The following is a 19157-nucleotide window of genomic DNA, read 5'->3' on the forward strand; positions in this document are numbered from 1 at the left end:
CAGTGGATATGGCTCCGTATATGAGTCCTATAACCGCTGACCAATTTTCAGAACCTAACTCGTCTTCGTTTGACCGTGGCGACGATTTAAGTGCGAGTAGGTCAGAAATTTCAGCACAACGTTACAACGGCGTAGTAACTTTCGGAGGGCTATAAATCCTAAACCATATATTGGATTAAGACGAGGCCTAAACTAAAAGTCATATAATCAAAATGAACTAACTGAAAATCAATTTTTCAGAAGTACAGAAACCTGATAAGATCCCAAAAAACAGTAAACAAGTGCTCTGGTGGGGTTCTTGGTGCTTGATGCTCATCATGGTTCTCATCCTTGATGCTTGTAGCTTCAAGTGTACAACTCATTGATAGGTTAGCATCACCTTGACCAAGATTCTACCATCAACACACAATATGTTAAGACCAAGTAAGAACACAACTCATTTAAGAGTCTTAGATGGATGATGAACCAAGGTTACATCATATCCTTAGTCTTAACACAATTACAAGTTCTATTTACAATGAAAGCTACAAACTTTACTTCAATCAAACAAGTATGAACATAATCTAAATCAAATAAAGTGATGGAACCCTAAGCTAGAGAGCTTGGATCCTTCTCACACATGTTATAAGATTACAAAGCTAGAAAGCTTGAACCTTTACAAGATTAATGAGACCATAAGCTATAAAGCTAAGATCTTTAACAAAATAATGAAAGTAATGAGACCATAAGCTAAAAAGCTAAGATCTTTAATATAATAATGAGACCCTAAGCTAAAAAACTTGGATCTTTAGTGTTCTTGAAGATCTTGAAGCATAAAGCTTGGATCTTTAAGATACATGAAGATTACAAACACAAGTTTGAATCTTTATAACAAATTAACAAGATTAAAGCTAAAAGATTTAGATCTACAAAGTAGGTGAAGATTCAAAGCTAGAAAGCTTGAATCTTCCATGTTCTTGAAAGATTCAAATCCATGTTTGAATCTACAAGATGTAAGCAAGATCAAAAGCTAATAAGCTAGACCCATGATGATGATGATGATTTCGTGAGAGTGAGAGGAAGAAGAAGAAGAAAAATCAAATACTTACACTTTTTAGAGAGAGAAAGAACTAGAGAAAGAATTAGAGAGTAAGTGTGTGTAAATTACAAATGAAAGCAAGTGTAAAATGGATGGAATAAGGCTTGTATTTATAGGTGGTGAGGGTGTGGGTGGGTGGTGATGACCATGATTTTCAAGGGGGACAAGGGGGGACAAACTTTTGCTTTTTGGTTAATGGTTGTCTAAAGTTGGTGCTTATGTTAGGATCCCATGCAACATTAAGGATAATACTTGACAAAAATGCTAGTATGCTCCCTCTAATAAATGGGTATTTGTCTTTCATATTAATGGGTCACTAACTTATTTAAATTGGGCTAATTAAATAGTCCACTAACTAGTGTAGGGTGGGCTAAGGTCCAATAAGGTAGAAAGTCCAACAAGACTAACTAGTAAGCATAAGTAAATTACTAAGCATAATTAAGCATCCAAAAACCCAAGTAATTATTATTATAAAATAACAATTAGTATTTCGTAGTCATAATATTCCGATTACGACAAAAGTTAAATGTGTACGCAGTACGCAGTTCGTTAAAAACGTCAAGTAACAGTAACGGTCATAAAGGATTCCGGGGGTTGAGTTAAGTATCCTACGTACTTAATGATACGTTTTAACATATAAACGAAAGTAATCAACATTTAGGGAGTCCCCAGAGTATAATATAGCTCAGTACGCACAAATACGCAATTTCGTGAAAACACAAAGCACAAAAGCAAGTCGAAAAAGTCGGGTCGTTACATTACCCACCTGTTAATGAAAATTTCGTCCCGAAATTTTAAGCTGAGGTAGATGGTAGAGTCGGGAAGAGGTGAGGATACTTCTGCATCATTTGATCCTCTCGTTCCCAAGTAAACTCAGGTCCTCGTTTTGCATTCCATCGTACTCAGACGATCGGAATCTTGTTGCATTTCAAGGTCTTGACCTCACAGTCCATAATTTCACCAGGTTCTTCCACAAAATGAAGTTTGTCATCAATCGTAAGCTCCTCAAGTGGTATGACGAGTTCTGGTTCCGCAACACACTTCTTTAGATTCGATACATGGAAGGTAGGATGAACGGCACTCAACTGAGTCGGAAGATCCAAACGGTAAGCAACGGGTCCAACACGTTCCAAAACTTCAAAAGGACCAATGTATCGCGGGTTCAACTTCTCACGCTTTCCGAAACGGATTACACCTTTCCAAGGTGCGACTTTCAACATAACGCGGTCGCCCCGATTTGAAATTCGCGATCCCCACGTTTAAGGTCGGCATAGCTCTTCTGACGATCACGGGCCGTCTTGAGCCTCGCTTGAATTTGAACAATCTTCTTCGTTGTCTCATGGACGAGTTCGGGACCGGTGAGTTGTTTTTCACCTACTTCGGCCCAACAAATAGGAGAACGGTATTTGCGGCCATACAACGCTTCGAAAGGTGCGGCATTAATGCTCGAATGATAGCTGTTGTTGTAAGAAAATTCGGCTAGTGGCAAATGCTTTTCCCAAGCTTTTCTGAAATCAATAACGCAAGCACGCAACATGTCCTCCAAAGTCTGAATCGTTCGTTCGCTTTGTCCATCAGTTTGCGGGTGATATGCAGTGCTCATGTCGAGACGTGTTCCCAAGGCTTCTTGCAAAGAACACCAAAATCTAGAAGCAAAACGGGTATCGCGATCTGAGATAATCGATAAGGGTACACTGTGGCGAGAAACAACTTCCTTTATGTATAGCTGCGCTAGTCTTTCCATCGTATCAGTTTCCTTCATGGCTAGGAAGTGAGCAGATTTGGTAAGATGGTCAACGATAACCCAGATGGTATCATAACCTCCTATCGTCTTCGGTAGCTTCGTGATGAAATCGATTGTTATTCCTTCCCACTTCCATTGCAGGATTTCGGGTTGTTGGAGTAATCCAGACAGCTTCTGATGTTCGACTTTGATCTTGGAACAAGTCAAACACTTTCCAACATAAGTCGCAACATCCTTCTTCAGGTTCGGCCACCAATATTGAAACTTTAGGTCGTGGTACATCTTACCAGTTCCTGGATGAATTGAATACCTTGACTTGTGGGCTTCGTCTAGAATAAGGCTCCGTAAATCTCCATATTTAGTCACCCAAATTCTTCCGACAAAGTATCGGAGTCCAGTCTCCTTGACCTCGAATCGAGAAACGAGAATGTTCAAGTGCTCTTGAGAAATATTCTCCTCCTTGAGAGCTTCCTCTTGGGCTACGCGGATCTGGTTATTGAGATTCGTTTGAATGGTGATGTTCAAAGCACGGACACGAAGAGGTACCATTCTCTCCTTTCGGCTCAAGGCATCAGCTACAACATTTACCCTTCCGGGATGATAACGTAGTTCAAAATCATAGTCGTTCAACGTCTCGATCCATTGACGCTGTCTCATATTCAGCTGCTTCTGGTTGAAAATGTGTTGGAGGCTTCTGTGATCGGTGAAGATAGTACTCTTGGTTCCATAAAGATAGTGTCTCCACAGTTTTAGTGCAAAGACAACGGCTCCAAGTTCAAGATCGTGCGATGTGTAATTTCGCTCGTGAATCTTAAGTTGTCGAGAGGCATAAACAATAACCTTCGTTCTTTTCATCAATACGCAACCAAAACTATTTTTCGAGGCATCACAGCACACAACAAAATCATTACTGCCTTCGGGAAGTGATAAGATAGGTGCGGTGGTTAACTTTTGCTTCAGGGTTTGAAATGCTGACTCTTGCTCGGTTGCCCAAACGAACTTCTTTCCCTTATGAGTTAATGCAGTCAAAGGACGTGCAATCAGAGAGAAACCTTCAATGAATCTTCGGTAATAACCGGCGAGGCCTAAAAATTGGCGGATATGAGTAGGAGTAGTGGGGGTTTTCCATTTGCTGATAGCTTCGATCTTTGCGAGATCAACTTTGATACCCTGGTTGCCCACAATATGACCCAGAAATTGGACTTCTTTCAACCAAAACTCACACTTAGAGAATTTGGCATAAAGTTGCTCTTGTCTCAAAAGTTCCAACACTAGTCGAAGATATTGTTCATGCTCTTCTTCACTTCTAGAATAGATGAGGATATCATCTATGAAGACGATAATGAACTTGTCCAGGTAGGGTTTGCATACTCGATTCATGAGATCCATGAATACATCAGGTGCGTTGGTTAAATCGAATGGCATCACGAGAAACTCATAATGACCATAACGGGTTCTGAACGTAGTCTTCATCACATCGCTCTCCTTCACCCTCAACTGGTGATATCCTGATCGCAAATCGATCTTAGAGTAAACGCTTGATCCTTGCAGCTGATCAAAAAGATCGTCAATCCTGGGAAGAGGATATCGATTCTTAATCATCAACTTGTTCAGCTCACGATAATCGATACACATGTAGAAAGATCCGTCCTTCTTCTTCACAAACAAAACAGGTGCGCCCCAAAGCGATGAACTCGGATGGATAAATCCACGGTCTAGCAATTCCTGCAGTTTACTCTGCAACTCTTGCAGTTTAGAAGGTGCTAGTCGATAAGGTGCATGGGCTACAGGTGTAGCTCCTGGTACTAGATCAATCTGGAACTCCACTGATCACGGTGGCGGTAATCCAGGCAACTCTTCTGGAAAGACGTCGGGAAATTCATTCACAATTCGTACATCATCCACGCTTTTCTCTTCAACTTCTAGCTTCTTCACATGTGCCAGAATAGCAAAGCATCCCTTCTTCATAACCTTTTGTGCCTTCAAGCAACTAATAAGGTTCAACTTCGGACTACATCTATCTCCATAAACAATCAGAGGCTCACCATCTTTACGAGGTATATGAAGAATCTACTCACCACAGATAACTTCTGCTCTTACTTTGGACAACCAGTCCATACCGACAATCACATCAAAGCTTCCCAATTTGATGGGTATCAATTCAATCTCAAAATCTTTACTAGCTAAGTTTATTATACCTCCTCGGCCAATTTGGTCGACTTTCTCAAGTTTTACATTGGCTACCTCAACAAGCATACTCTCCTCCAAAGGTACTAATGATCAATCTATCTTAGAGCAAAAGTGTCTATCTACATAACTCCTATCGGCACCGGTATCAAATAGAACAGAAGCTAGTAGGTTATTGAAGCTAATAGACCAAGTCAGGATCCTCACGGGAATCTCGGGCGTTCATGTTGAAGACTCTTCTGCGTGCTGGCCCGCCATCCTTCTTCTTGTTCGGGCACTCATTCTTGAAGTGGCCCTGTTGACCGCACTCAAAACACTTTCTTGGTCCAGTAGGGTTTGTCTTTACAGCTGAGGTGGTGATCTTGCAGTCCCTGCCAATGCACCCAGTCCTCTTACACTTTTCACAGACCACGTTGCAGTACCATGTATGATGCTTGTAGCATCTCTTGCACTGCGGAAGACTACCCTTGTAGTTATGGTTCGAGCTAGGGTTCGGGTTGGGGTTCCTCCAGTCGTTGTTTCCCTTGAAACCCTCATGCCTTTTAGCTGGGTTCTGATCAAAGACCTTCCCTTTGTTGCTCTCCCACTTACGCTTCTCATAACTAGCTTCTGATTCTGGTTTTGCTTTCTCTGGTTCATTGCGGACGATCTGGTTCATCAGGGTGTGCGCCATGCGCATAGCTTCCGGGACATCAGCTGGTTTCAAAGAGGTAACATTTCCCTGAATGGTCTTGGGAAGTCCCCACAAGTATTGTTCCATTCGCTTAAATTCCGGGGTAACCATCGTTGGGCACATCAAAGCTAACTCCAAATATCTTCGGTTATAGCCGTCAAGGTCGGTTCCCACAACCTTCAGCTCCCAAAAATCAGCTTCCATTTTTTGAATTTCGGTTCGGGAGTAGTACTCCTCGATCATAGCACTCTTAAACTCCTCCCACGGGGTAGCATAAGCCTCGTCAATTCCCTTATCCTGAGTAAGCGTGTTCCACCAGGTTAAAGCGCCGTCCGACAGAGTACAGGAGGTGTACTTAGTTTTGTTCACTTCCGAGCAGTTGCTCACACGGAACATAGCTTCCAACTTCTCAAACCATCTCGTCAGTCCAACTGGCCCTTCAGTACCACTGAAATTGTGGGGCTTGCAGTTCTGGAATTCCTTTTAGGTACACCCGTTCTGAACAGCTGGGTTGGCCGGTAGAGCTGGAGCAGGGTTGGCATTTTCCATAGCGGCGGCTACTCGAGCAGCAATCATTTTCTCAATCTGTGCTGCTGTGGGCGTTTCCCTTGGGACACTTCCGTTTGCCATTGTTCCTCTGAACAAAAGTTTCGACTTACGTCAAAATTCCGCATTCAATAATATTATAGCATAAGGCACCCAGTATGGAACACAACACACAATTAAGTAAAGCAACCAGATACAGATACCACAAAATCATCATACAGTAGTGTAAATAGAACACCGTACAAAATTTCAAACAACATTAAGTTCTATTCATTAATAAGAAATTGGCATACATCTGTGATGACCCGGAAATTTCTGACCAAATTTAAACTTAATCTTTGTATGATTAACATTTCCGACACGATAAGCAAAGTCTGTAAAACTGAATCTCAAAATTTTTGAACTACTTTTATATATTTAAATACCCTTCGATTGTTTTCGACGATTCGCGAACAATTATATAGATACATATATACTATAACTTGAAAAGGTAACAATGTATTAATTGTTTGATACCGTACATTAAACTTATTGGTTTAAATATCTATTTGAATATATATGATAAGTTGAAATATTTATTATTAAAATTTATTTATAAATAACTTCCAATGTGTATTTAAAAACTGATTTATGTATATTAAAAAGATATATACATATATATAATTTCAAGTTATTTAGTAAACGATGGTAACATTCGTTTATTGATTCGATTGATATTCAGATAAGTTAACTAAAGCGTTTAAGATGAACCAGTAAAACACTAATTTGCTACAGTATTTTCAAATTTCTACAGTACCCAAAATGCTACAGTGTTTTCGAAAATCACTATTTGCTACAGTGAAATTGACTTTGCTACCGTGAATTGCTACAGTAAAAATTGACTTTGCTACAGTAACTTGCTACAGTAAACACTATTTTAAAATGTATTTTAACAAATAGCGAGACAATGATTTATAGAAGTAAATGACCAAAACACTCAAATGTATAAGTTATATTTTGAGTGATATAATTTAGGGATAATTTAAGGCCATATTTTGACTAAGGTACGTGTCCCAAAATGTAATGTACAAGTTTTCTCAGCGTACGAAGGGACATTCGAAAAACCGGAACCGGGACATAAGTCGAGTGACGACGTACGACTTATCGAAACAAAAATTACAAGTCAACTATGCACGTAAATTTAATATAATATATAATTAATTATATAAATTAAATATATATTATATATATATATTAATATTTAATTAAGTCGACAAGCTAAATTACAAAATCATATGTGAGCTGGAAAAGGGGTCCATGCGATCGCATGGAGTCCCTCACAACATCCATGCGATCGCATGGCAGGGATTTTCAGGCCACATTATAAAAGCTCGATCATTTTGGCAGTTTGAAGAACACACATACACATACACGATACATCTTACATTTATATTATTATTATTATTATTATTATTATTATTATTATTATTATTATTATTATCATTATTATTATTATTATTATTATTAAGATTAATTATTATTATTATTATTAATCTTATTATTAGTAGTATTATTATACATAAAATACTACGACGAAGTCATGAGTGTGTCATTTTAAAAATGAGTTTTACGAGCGGGATAGAGCTAAGGAAATTATGGGTTATTGCCAAGGAGGTTATGGGTAATGTTCAGGGGTATATTTATGAATCAAACCTAGTATTTATCATCTCCGTTACGTCTACATACTTTCCTACAATATTGAATCTCAATATTGATACGTTGAGATCTACGGTTATTTGGTAATCCGAGTTTCGGTCACATTTTGGTGAACGAATTTATATGCTGCTAAGATGAGTTTCATTGATCCCTTTTTAATTGCTTTTGAAATATATATTTTTGGGCTGAGAATACATGCACTTTATTTTAAACGCAATGGATACAAGTACATACTAAATTCTACACTGAGTTTGAACCGAAAATCCCTTAGCTTTGGTAACTGTTAACTGCCAGTTATAAGAACGGGTGGCCGCGAGTAGTAGTATATGGATCCATAGGTCTTGATATCCCCATCCGAGCTAGAGCACTAGCCTTTTAACGGACGTATGCTATTTGAGAAGCGTACAGTATTATTAAGATGATTATACAAAGGGTACAAATTATATATACGTTAAGTTTAGTTACCAGGGTGCTCAATTTCGTAGAATATTTTGATAAACGTTTCTGGATTGAACAACTGAAATCTTGTGATCCACCTTTATATACAGATTATGCGCAACATTAAAACTATGAACTCACCAACTTTTATGTTGACACTTGTTAGCATGTTTATTCTCAGGTTCCCTAGAAGTCTTCCGCTGTTTGCTTATATGTTAGACAAGCTATGTGCATGGAGTCATACATGGCATATTTTTCAAGGAAACGTTGCATTCACCAAATCATCACCATGTATCTTATTTTGACTGCATTGTCAATGGAAGTATTATTGTAAATTATTATATTAAGGTGATTGTCTATATGTAGAAATCATCAGATGTCGAAAACCTTTGATTTAAATATTCATTTATGATGTGCCTTTTCAAAAGAATGCAATGTTTACAAAACGTATCATATAGAGGTCAAATACCTCGCAATGAAATCGATGAATGACGTGTTCGTCCATATGGATTTGGAGCAATCGTCACAACATCCGCATAAGGTTCGTACAATACATGAGTAAAACATGAAACTACTAACAGAGTTTCAAAAGGAAATCTAATACAATAGCCTTATGGTGAAGGTGGGTGAATGATATCCATCAGGTGGGACATCTGATCCTCGAGCTCAGTTACCCGAGCACGGAGGATATGCACTTCCCTCGTCAGTTCTTCGATGACGGGGGATGCTGGTGGGGCAGGCGGTGCAGATGGTGCAGATGTAGATGGCACAGTGCGGGTGGTCTTACTCACGAATGGATCGGCGGGATACGGTACGACCCACTTACGGGCTGTGACCCTAACTAACTGTCCATGTGCATCCACGAATGGTCTTCCTCAGTTAATCCCTAGGATAATAGTACCATCGAAACGATACCGCTTTTTCGGCGGGGTAGAGGGCGGCTGCACGGGCTCCTCCTCAGGGTCCTCCTCCGAATCCTCCTCGGGATCCTCCTCGCTGGAGTCGTCGGATGATGAATCGTCTAAATCATCTGAAGGTGGATCTGCCCGGCCGGTGGTCATAAGTCGATATCTGCTAGGTGGCACGACACGTCCATCAGCAAGGTGTCTGACCCAATGTCCTCGCTCATTACGGAAAAGAACCGTTACCATTTCCCCCAGGAATCACAGTACCACCGGGATGGTGCTGTGGCCCCGGGAGTCTAGGGCTAAGTGGAGCTGAAATCTCCTCTGGATCCTCGTCTCCATCTGAGACGTCCATAAGGTCAAGCACGAGTCCACTGGAAGGTGAATCGCCAGAGTCGTCGACGGGTAGCGGTGAGTCAGCAACAATCGAAGGCGAGGCAACAGTCGTCTCTGAGTCACTCTCGAAGTCAAAGGTCATGGGCAGCATGTCTGACATTTGAACAATGAAAAATAACTTTTTCATGTCAGTAAGACATATAGAAAGCACGTATTTAGGCACTACATCATCCTAGCAGTACATATCATGACAATATTAACAAAATCCTACAAAAGTATCATGCAATCGAAAATAGATAGTAGCATGCAGCAGCGAGAATAAGCAGTAGTATGCAGCAAGTACACATAGTGGTAAAAGTAAGCAGTAGCATACAGTAAGTTTCGCAGAAACAGTTAAACAAGCAAGTTGTAGATTAGTCCTATTAGTGAATCCTACTCGGCTCGGTCAAGACTCACTAATGAAACCTAATTCCCTACAATCGATGCTCTGATACCAAATGTGATGCCCCGTACAAAACCATCGTGTATGATTCATCAACAACAGGATCTTTACACCGTCAAGTACTACATGCTGTTTGAAAACCAGTTTTGCATTCATAAAAAGATAGCGTTTACAAAAGATAACATGACACAAAGGTCGTTACAAAGTCATTATTTGAAAATAACATAAGTTACGAATGCATGATAAAAGTTTCATGATTGAGACATCTCTAAGTAATGCAGCGTAAATCTAACACAGCAGGTCCATAATAGCAAGTCTATAACACCAAGATAGCAAGTCTAACAGCGGAAACAACATCGTCTAAGCACCTGAGAAATACACGCTTAAAGTCAACACGAATGTTGGTGAGCTATAGTTTGTAAACAGTAAAGTAATGTAGACCACGATTTATCGTATTCAAAACAGTATGAAAAGTATATGCTTATCCGTGGGCACCCGGTAACTAACTTAACGTAATAGTAATACCCCCTAAAAGTACACTTGGCGAGTGCGTATGTCCTCGAAGTATCAAACACCCATTAAATGTTAGCGCGACTAGCCTGAGTGGGGATGTCAAACCCTATGGATCCATATCTAATATTCGCGTTCACCGATTCAAAACCAATGATTAAACGTTACCGTGCTAAGGGGAATCTTTATGCCGTTATATAACCCACACATATGTAAAGTTTAAGTACTCGTGTCAAGTAAGTAAAACATAAAAAGCGCATGTATTCTCAGTCCCAAAAATAGTATAAGTAAAAAGGGAAGCTATAACTCACAGTGAATAAGCAGTAAAAGTCGATACGAAACGTATGCAGGTAGTAAGTCGGTCCGAAAGGTCGTCAACCTAAGTCAAAGGTCACTAGGTCAGTATGTTGTCCCAATAAGTTTAAAAATGAATAAATTAAGTTTAAGTGTCATCATCATCATCATCATTCATCATCATAAAAGCTAAGTAAGTTTGACAAGAATAGAGATCGAAACAATAGGCTGACTTCGGTCAGATGCTACGACCTCTATACAAAACGAAACGATGCGTAGTCAGTGGCTATGGCTCCGTATATGAGTCCTCTAACCGCTGACCGTGACGACGGTTTAAGTGCGAGTAGGTCAGAAATTTCAGCACAACGTTACAACGGCGTAGTGACTTTCGGAGGGCTATAAATCCTAAACCGTATATCGGATTAAGATGAGGCCTAAATGAAAAGTCATATAATCGAAACTAACTAAAAATCAATTTTCCAGAAGTCAAGGAACCTGATCAGATCCCGAAAAATAGTAAACAAGTGCTCCGGTGGGGTTCTTGATGCTTGATGCTCATCACGGTTCTCATCCTTGATGCTTGTAGCTTCAAGTGTACAACTCATTGATGGGTTAGCATCACCTTGACCAAGATTATACCATCAATACACAATATGTTAAGACCAAGTAAGAATAAAATTCATTTAAGAGTCTTAGATGGATGATGAACCAAGGTTACATCATATCCTTAGTCTTAACACAATTACAAGTTCTATTTACAATGAAAGCTACAAACTTTGCTTCAATCAAACAAGTATGAACATAATCTAAATCAAATAAAGTGATGGAACCTTAAGCTAGAGAGCTTGGATCCTTCTCACACATGTTATAAGATTACAAAGCTAGAAAGCTTGAACCTTTACAAGATTAATGAGACCATAAGCTATAAAGCTAAGATCTTTAATAAAATAATGAAAGTAATGAGACCATAAGCTAAAAAGCTAAGATCTTTAACATAATAATGAGAACCTAAGCTAAAAAGCTTAGATCTTTAGTGTTCTTGAAGATCTTGAAGTATAAAGCTTGGATCTTTAAGATACATGAAGATTACAAACACAAGCTTGAATCTTTATAACAAAATAACAAGATTAAAGCTAAAAGATTTAGATCTACAAAGTAGGTGAAGATTCAAAGCTAGAAAGCTTGAATCTTCCATGTTCTTGAAAGATTCAAATCCATGTTTGAATCTACAAGATATAATCAAGATTAAAAGCTAAAAAGTTAGACCCATGATGACGATGATGATTTCGTGAGAGTGAGAGGAAGAAGAAGAAGAAAAATCAAATACTTACACTTTTTAGAGAGAGAAAGAACTAGAGAAAGAATTAGAGAGTAAGTGTGTGTAAATTACAAATGAAAGCAAGTGTAAAATGGATAGAATAAGGCTTGTATTTATAGGTGGTGAGGGTGTGGGTGGGTGGTGATGGCCGTGATTTTCAAGGGGGATAAGGGGGGACAAACTTTTGCTTTTTGGGTAATGGTTGTCTAAAGTTGGTGCTTATGTTAGGATCCCATGCAACATTAAGGATAATACTTGACGAAAATGCTAGTATGTTCCCTCTAATAAATGGGCATTTGTCTTTCATATTAATGGGTCACTAACTTATTTAAATTGGGCTAATTAAATAGTCCACTAACTAGTGTAGGGTGGGCTAAGGTCCAACAAGGTAGAAAGTCCAACAAGACTAACTAGTAAGCATAAGTAAATTACTAAGCGTAATTAAGCATCCAAAAACCCAAGTAATTGTTATTATAAAATAACAATTAGTATTTCGTAGTCATAATATTCCGATTACGACAAAAGTTAAACGTGTACGCAGTACGCAGTTAGTTAAAAATGTCAAGTAACACTAACGGTCATAAAGGCTTCCGGAGGTTGAGTTAAGTATCCTACGTACTTAATGATACGTTTTAACATATAAACGAAAGTAATCAACATGTAGGGAGTCCCCAGAGTATAATATAGCTCAGTACGTACAAATACGCAGTTTCGTGAAAACACAAAGCACAAAAGCAAGTCGAAAAAGTCGGGTCGTTACAATCTCGATCAAATTTCGGGGACGAAATTTCTTTAACGGGTAGGTACTGTGACGACCCAGAAATTTCCGACCAAATTTAAACTTAATCTTTATATTATTTCAAAATGATAAGCAAAGTCTATTAAACCGAGTCTCAAATTTTTTGGAAACTATATTAATGTAATCAATTACCTTTGATTATGTCCGACGATTCACGAAGAATTGTGTGTAAATAAATATGCAAATATATATATCAAAATAAATATAAGGTTTTATAAATAATAATTTGAAATTAATAAAATGCACTTTAATCAATCGGAATTAAAAATGTAAAATGATAAATAAAATAATTAAGTTACTATTAAAATGAATATATATATAAATATATATGATTTATATTAATAATTATTATATTGAAATATATATAAAATATATATAAATGATAAATATTCAAATATATTATTATATAGAATAAGTATTACATAAGTAATGAAATGTAAAGCTAATATATTATATGTAATTACAAGTTAATATATAAATGTTGTATTATGATCACTACTTTCGCTAATGTTGATATTAATATTAATATTTGTACTATAATTTTATTAATTATTAATTTTAATGAGATTGGATATGTATAAGTTGTTGTTATTATTATTATTATTATCATTAAAATCAGTATTATTAATAGTATTATTTTCAATATATAACATCTAGATATGAAGCTTGTTATATATGATTTGTTATAGTATTATTAACGCTAATATTATTATTATCATTAATAATATTAGTATTATTCTAATTAATATTATTATTATTAATAATATTATGGTTATAAATTTTATAGTTATCATTAATAATAAAAGTATTATTATCACTATTATATTATTATTATTATTATTCATAATATTAAGAGTAATATTATTATTGCAGTTATATTTATAAGATTAATTATAATACCTAAATTTAGATATATACAGATATATACATATACATAAATATATAAAAATAGATAAATATATGTATAGATACTGAATTATATAGATACTGAATTATATAGATACATTTACGATATATATAGATATATATATATAAATACTGTAAAAATATATATAAATATAGATAAATACGTATATATATTTAGGAGAATTAGATTCAGTTTTCAATCATTTTCAAGCTTTATGTAAATTGATTTGCTGTCTCCTGAATCGTACCAATTAAAGAATCAATCACAGAATATAGCCAAAATCCGTTGCCTATCACTCTCAAACTTTTCTTAATTTATTTTTTTTATTTTTCGTGACTGTCTGCCGAATTGATTTCTCTTTATATAGACACATCGAGCATATAGTGTTGGGGAGAAACCAGTTGATACCCCAATGTCATTACCAATCACAGAATACAATTTGATTGTAATTAATTGACGAAATTAATCAAAAAACTTGGAAGAACACAGGTAGTCCCCTGTTCGTATTTTTTTTTAAACCTCAAAATATCAAATCAATTTCAAAATGTATTGATGCAGTTTAGTTAGGAATCATGTGTTCAATCTTTCTATGAAGTTTCGAAGTTCAATTTTTCTTATCGATTCCTAATTTTGAGGTCAAACTTATTTTTCAAAAAGTCAACCATTTTGTTCATTGAGAAATTCGACCTCTGCTTGTTGTTTTCGGATCATCTAAGGATTCAGAAAGTTTCTAGGTTTGATTTGAAAACTTTTTTCATGTAGAAAACGTTATCTAAAATGGCCTTAATTGTTGAATCAATGTTTGAGTTCATATGGGTTCATTCGCGACTATAATTTCTGTTCAATTCCTTTTATTTTATTTTCTTTCTTTTCTGTCGATCAAACCCTCATCATAAGTTGTGTATTTAAATTTCAAACTCTAAAGGCAAACATGTAAATTGTTGTTTTGGATTGTTTCTGATCGAGCTAGTTTGGCGAAGAAGAAGAAATAGGAAGATTAGAGGATACGGGTTATATTTATTTGGAAGTGATATTAAACAGAAAAACACACAGCAGCTTAATGGTTAAGGGTTAGTTTGGGTGAGCGGGAGGTCATGGGTTCGAGTCTCGTATGGAGCAATTTTTTTTAGAAAAGGTCTTTAAAGGGTATACACTCTTAATTTCATTTCTATTATCATTATTATTATTATGATTATTATTATTAGCATTATAACTATTATTATTATCATCATTATTATTATTATTATTACTGATTATTGTTGTTTTAATGATAATTGTTATTATTTCCTAAGACTTAGAAGTATAATTATTGTTATCACTTATCTAATTAATAATATTATCATTATTGTTATTACTAATATTATCATTAAGTATTATTATTATTATTATTATTATTATTATTATTATTATTATTATTATTATTATTATTACTACTATAGTTATTATTATTACTATAGTTATTATTATTACAAGTGTTAGTATTATTATTATCATTAGTATTATTATTATTGTATTATTATGATTATCATCATTAATATGATTATGAACATGTTAACAACATTCATGTTACGAAATTAATAATAAAAGTGATATAATAAAAATTATGGAAAAATAGTTATAATTATATGAATACAGGTACAATTATGAATACGATTATAAATTTAAGTTATAGAAACTGTAGTCATAAGTTTAGAATTTAAACACGAAGCTTATAATAAATCTAATTATTATTATTAACACTGTTATTATTATCATTATATTATTAATGTAAACTATCATTTTTACTTGAATTATTATTATTATTATCATTGTTATTATTATTAATATTATTATCATTTTACTAAAAGTATCATTTTAATTAAAATTATCAAAGCTATCATTTTTTTTAAACCACCAATCTATATTAAAATAAACATTATTACTACTATTATTATTACTATTATTACTATCATTATTATTATCATTCTTATCAATATTAGTATTATTACGGGTAGATATTTTTATATAAAAATACATTACAATAATATTAATATTACATCACACTATATTCTTATTTATTAAACTGATATTAATTAAGCTATATATATAAAAGATATCAATTATATATAAATATATATTTTATTCATATAAAAACTTTAATAAATTATAATTATTAATATGTTATGATGGATGATAAAGATTAGTATATAAAATATATAAAATCTACCTATATATATAACATATAATATAACAAGTATATTATTAATAATAAAATATATAAATTGTTCGATTACAATTATGTATTTTAATATATATACAAATGATATAGGTTCGTGAATCCAAGGCCACCCTGCACTTGTTCAATATCGCCATATGTATTTTTACAACAAAATACAGTATAGTGAGTTTCATTTGCTCCCTTTTTAAATGCTTTTGCAATATATATTTTTGAGACTGAACATGCGCTGTTTTTATAAATGTTTTACAAAATAGACACAAGTAAGCGAAATTACATTCTATGGTTGGATTATTAAACCGAATATCGCCCCTTCAAGTCTGATAACCTAAGAATTAGGAAAATGACCCCTAATTTACGCGAATCCTAAAGATAGATCTATGGGCCTAACAAACCCCATTCTGGAATTTGGAATGCTTTAGTACTTCGATTAAATGGTGATTGCGATTGCCAGTATATGGCATACTTGCGAGTATGCTAGGGATATTCTATATGCATTATGTTAATGTCGGTTACCAGATGTACATCATACGAATGATTTTTATTACACTTGCGAGTGTAATGTTATGAAAAATGAGAATCTTGTGGTCTATTATATTATTGAAAATGATTGTTTATGATAAAATAATGAACTCACCAACCTTTTGGTTGACACTTTAAAGCATGTTTATTCTCAGGTATGAAAAAAATCTTTCGCTGTGCATTTGCTCATTTTAGAGATATTACTTGGAGTTATTTATGACATATTTCAAAAGACGTTGCATTCGAGTTATTGAATTCATCAAGATTATTATTAAGTCAATTATAGTTGGATATATTATGAAATGGTATGCATGTCGTCAACTTTCGATGAAATGAAAGTTTGTCTTTTAAAAACGAATGCAATGTTTGTAAAATGTATCATATAGAGGTCAAGTACCTCGCAATGAAATCAACTATTGTGAATCGTTTATAATCGGTATGAACAGGTCCTTTCAGTTGTACGTATTCATTTTATGCATATGTATGTATATAGTATATTCTCACTCACTAAGCATTAGCTTACCCTCTCATTGTTTACATTTTTATAGATTCTCGTGGAGGTGGAGGTGGAGGCTCGGGTAAGCATGGGAACTAGTAACTTGCGTAGGTTGCTTTAGAAGATGTACTTTTGGATTGATTAGGATTGTGTAGCATATCCCCAATCGCTATGCTCGGTCTTTATTTTGTGTCAAACTAATGTGGTCGAAACTTGTATTTTGCAATTCGATGGTTAAACGGGTCAATGTGGGCCCGGAGTCGTAAAACGTGATTTGTTGTAAAAACATGCTTAGAATACTTAACTTAATGTTGTATGACGATCGGTTAAATTTAAAAGTGTTATGAAACGTGTTTTACGAACGTGCATAAAAAGAAAATGGACAGACCACTTTGGAGCGACGCTCCATATGTCCGAAACTAGTATTTAATAAAAAAAAAAAGATTTAGTGTTTTCGGTTGGATAACGGGTTGGGTCGTTACATATTGACAAGATTTTACTCGTTTTCTCACTGTAGGTCTACATATGATTTATAAAAAAAAACACAGATTGGTAAATACCAAAAAACGGGGTGGTCTTGGAGTGATTAGGGTCTACTTTCCAACCCACAGGCCATGAATTTGAATCCACTAAACTATCTGCAAAAGCGAATAGTTGCTTTGTGATTAGTCGGTTTGCAAAGCAGATCGAAAGCTCGGGCATAAGAACAATGGTTAGTACATTCGTTCGTCGTTATCACACACACACAATATATATATATATATATATATATATATATATATATATATATAAACAAAAAAACTTGCAAAAATGGGGTGAAAGTCCTCACATCTTTTTTTTTTTTGAAAAAATTAATGATAACATTAAACCTAGCCTTTTCATCATAGGATCAAAAGGACAAACGAAGATACAAAGTCCGTGCAAACGCTACAAGGTTCGAAAGTAGAAAACAATTCCTATCAAGCTAACTAAACCCGAGCCTTGAGCAACGAGCTTTTACAAACCAACACACAAATTCAAAATATGACTATTACCGACACACAATACAAATCAACCAATATACGACCAATAATACCGTCTAACCACTTTAACTTTTTTAGTTTTAATAATTGGTTAACCACCACACCATCCACCTTCAAATGATTAAAAATCTTACCTTTCTTTCTTAATCACATAGGAAGATACAATTGTAGATCCACATCTAATTCTAATGCCCGGTACGGAAGAAGGAAGCGACCCTTCCATATCAAGCTCCTAAAAAAAACCAACCTCCCTATCTTTCAACAAGATCACACTCGTGATCCTCTCTACAAACACTTGGCCCGATGTAAGGACACCCGAAAAACTAACTTGAGTTGCGTCCACAAACACCTTTTAAATCGTTTGTCCACACACTAAGTCACCATCATAGTCTTTAAGCATAAAAGAACGTGAAACCCCTTTCATCTTCAATCTCGACTCCTTTTTATCAATCCTTCATCCCGACATCCATTAATAACCGCCTTCCTTTTCAACCTATCCTTTTGTAAGACTTCGAATCTTTCAGCAAAACAAAGCTTAGGTTGAAGCTAAGTAGGGCCATGAACATGATCCACAACCGGCAAAACAAGCCCATCAGGTTGCACTTCACACACATCATCAACCTGTCCATGATTCTGTAACGCAACAAGCCCAACAGTTTGAACATTACTCTCACAATCAAACGGGCCATGGACCTGGGTCACAACAAGCACATTCAGTTAAAGTAGATCTGGGCGCATCCCACTATCCGAAGACGATCCAGGAGATACAGTGCACAAACTAGGCCCAACAACGGATGGAAGGCCCGCAACAACCAAACCAATAACAACCAAACCCGACATATTAGCATCAGTTGTCGAAACCGCAATAGGAGGATTAACAACACAGGGATGACGAGCAACAGAGGGTGTCACCATATGCGACTTACAACCCTTACAATCTGATTCCACGAATCGATTAGTAGAAGCACGCAATTCACGATCAAAAGAATCATACATCCGATCAAGAGATTTAACAGTAGACACCTCGAAA

Source organism: Rutidosis leptorrhynchoides, chromosome 6 (assembly GCF_046630445.1).
Source record: "Rutidosis leptorrhynchoides isolate AG116_Rl617_1_P2 chromosome 6, CSIRO_AGI_Rlap_v1, whole genome shotgun sequence".
Taxonomy (NCBI): Eukaryota; Viridiplantae; Streptophyta; class Magnoliopsida; order Asterales; family Asteraceae; genus Rutidosis; species Rutidosis leptorrhynchoides.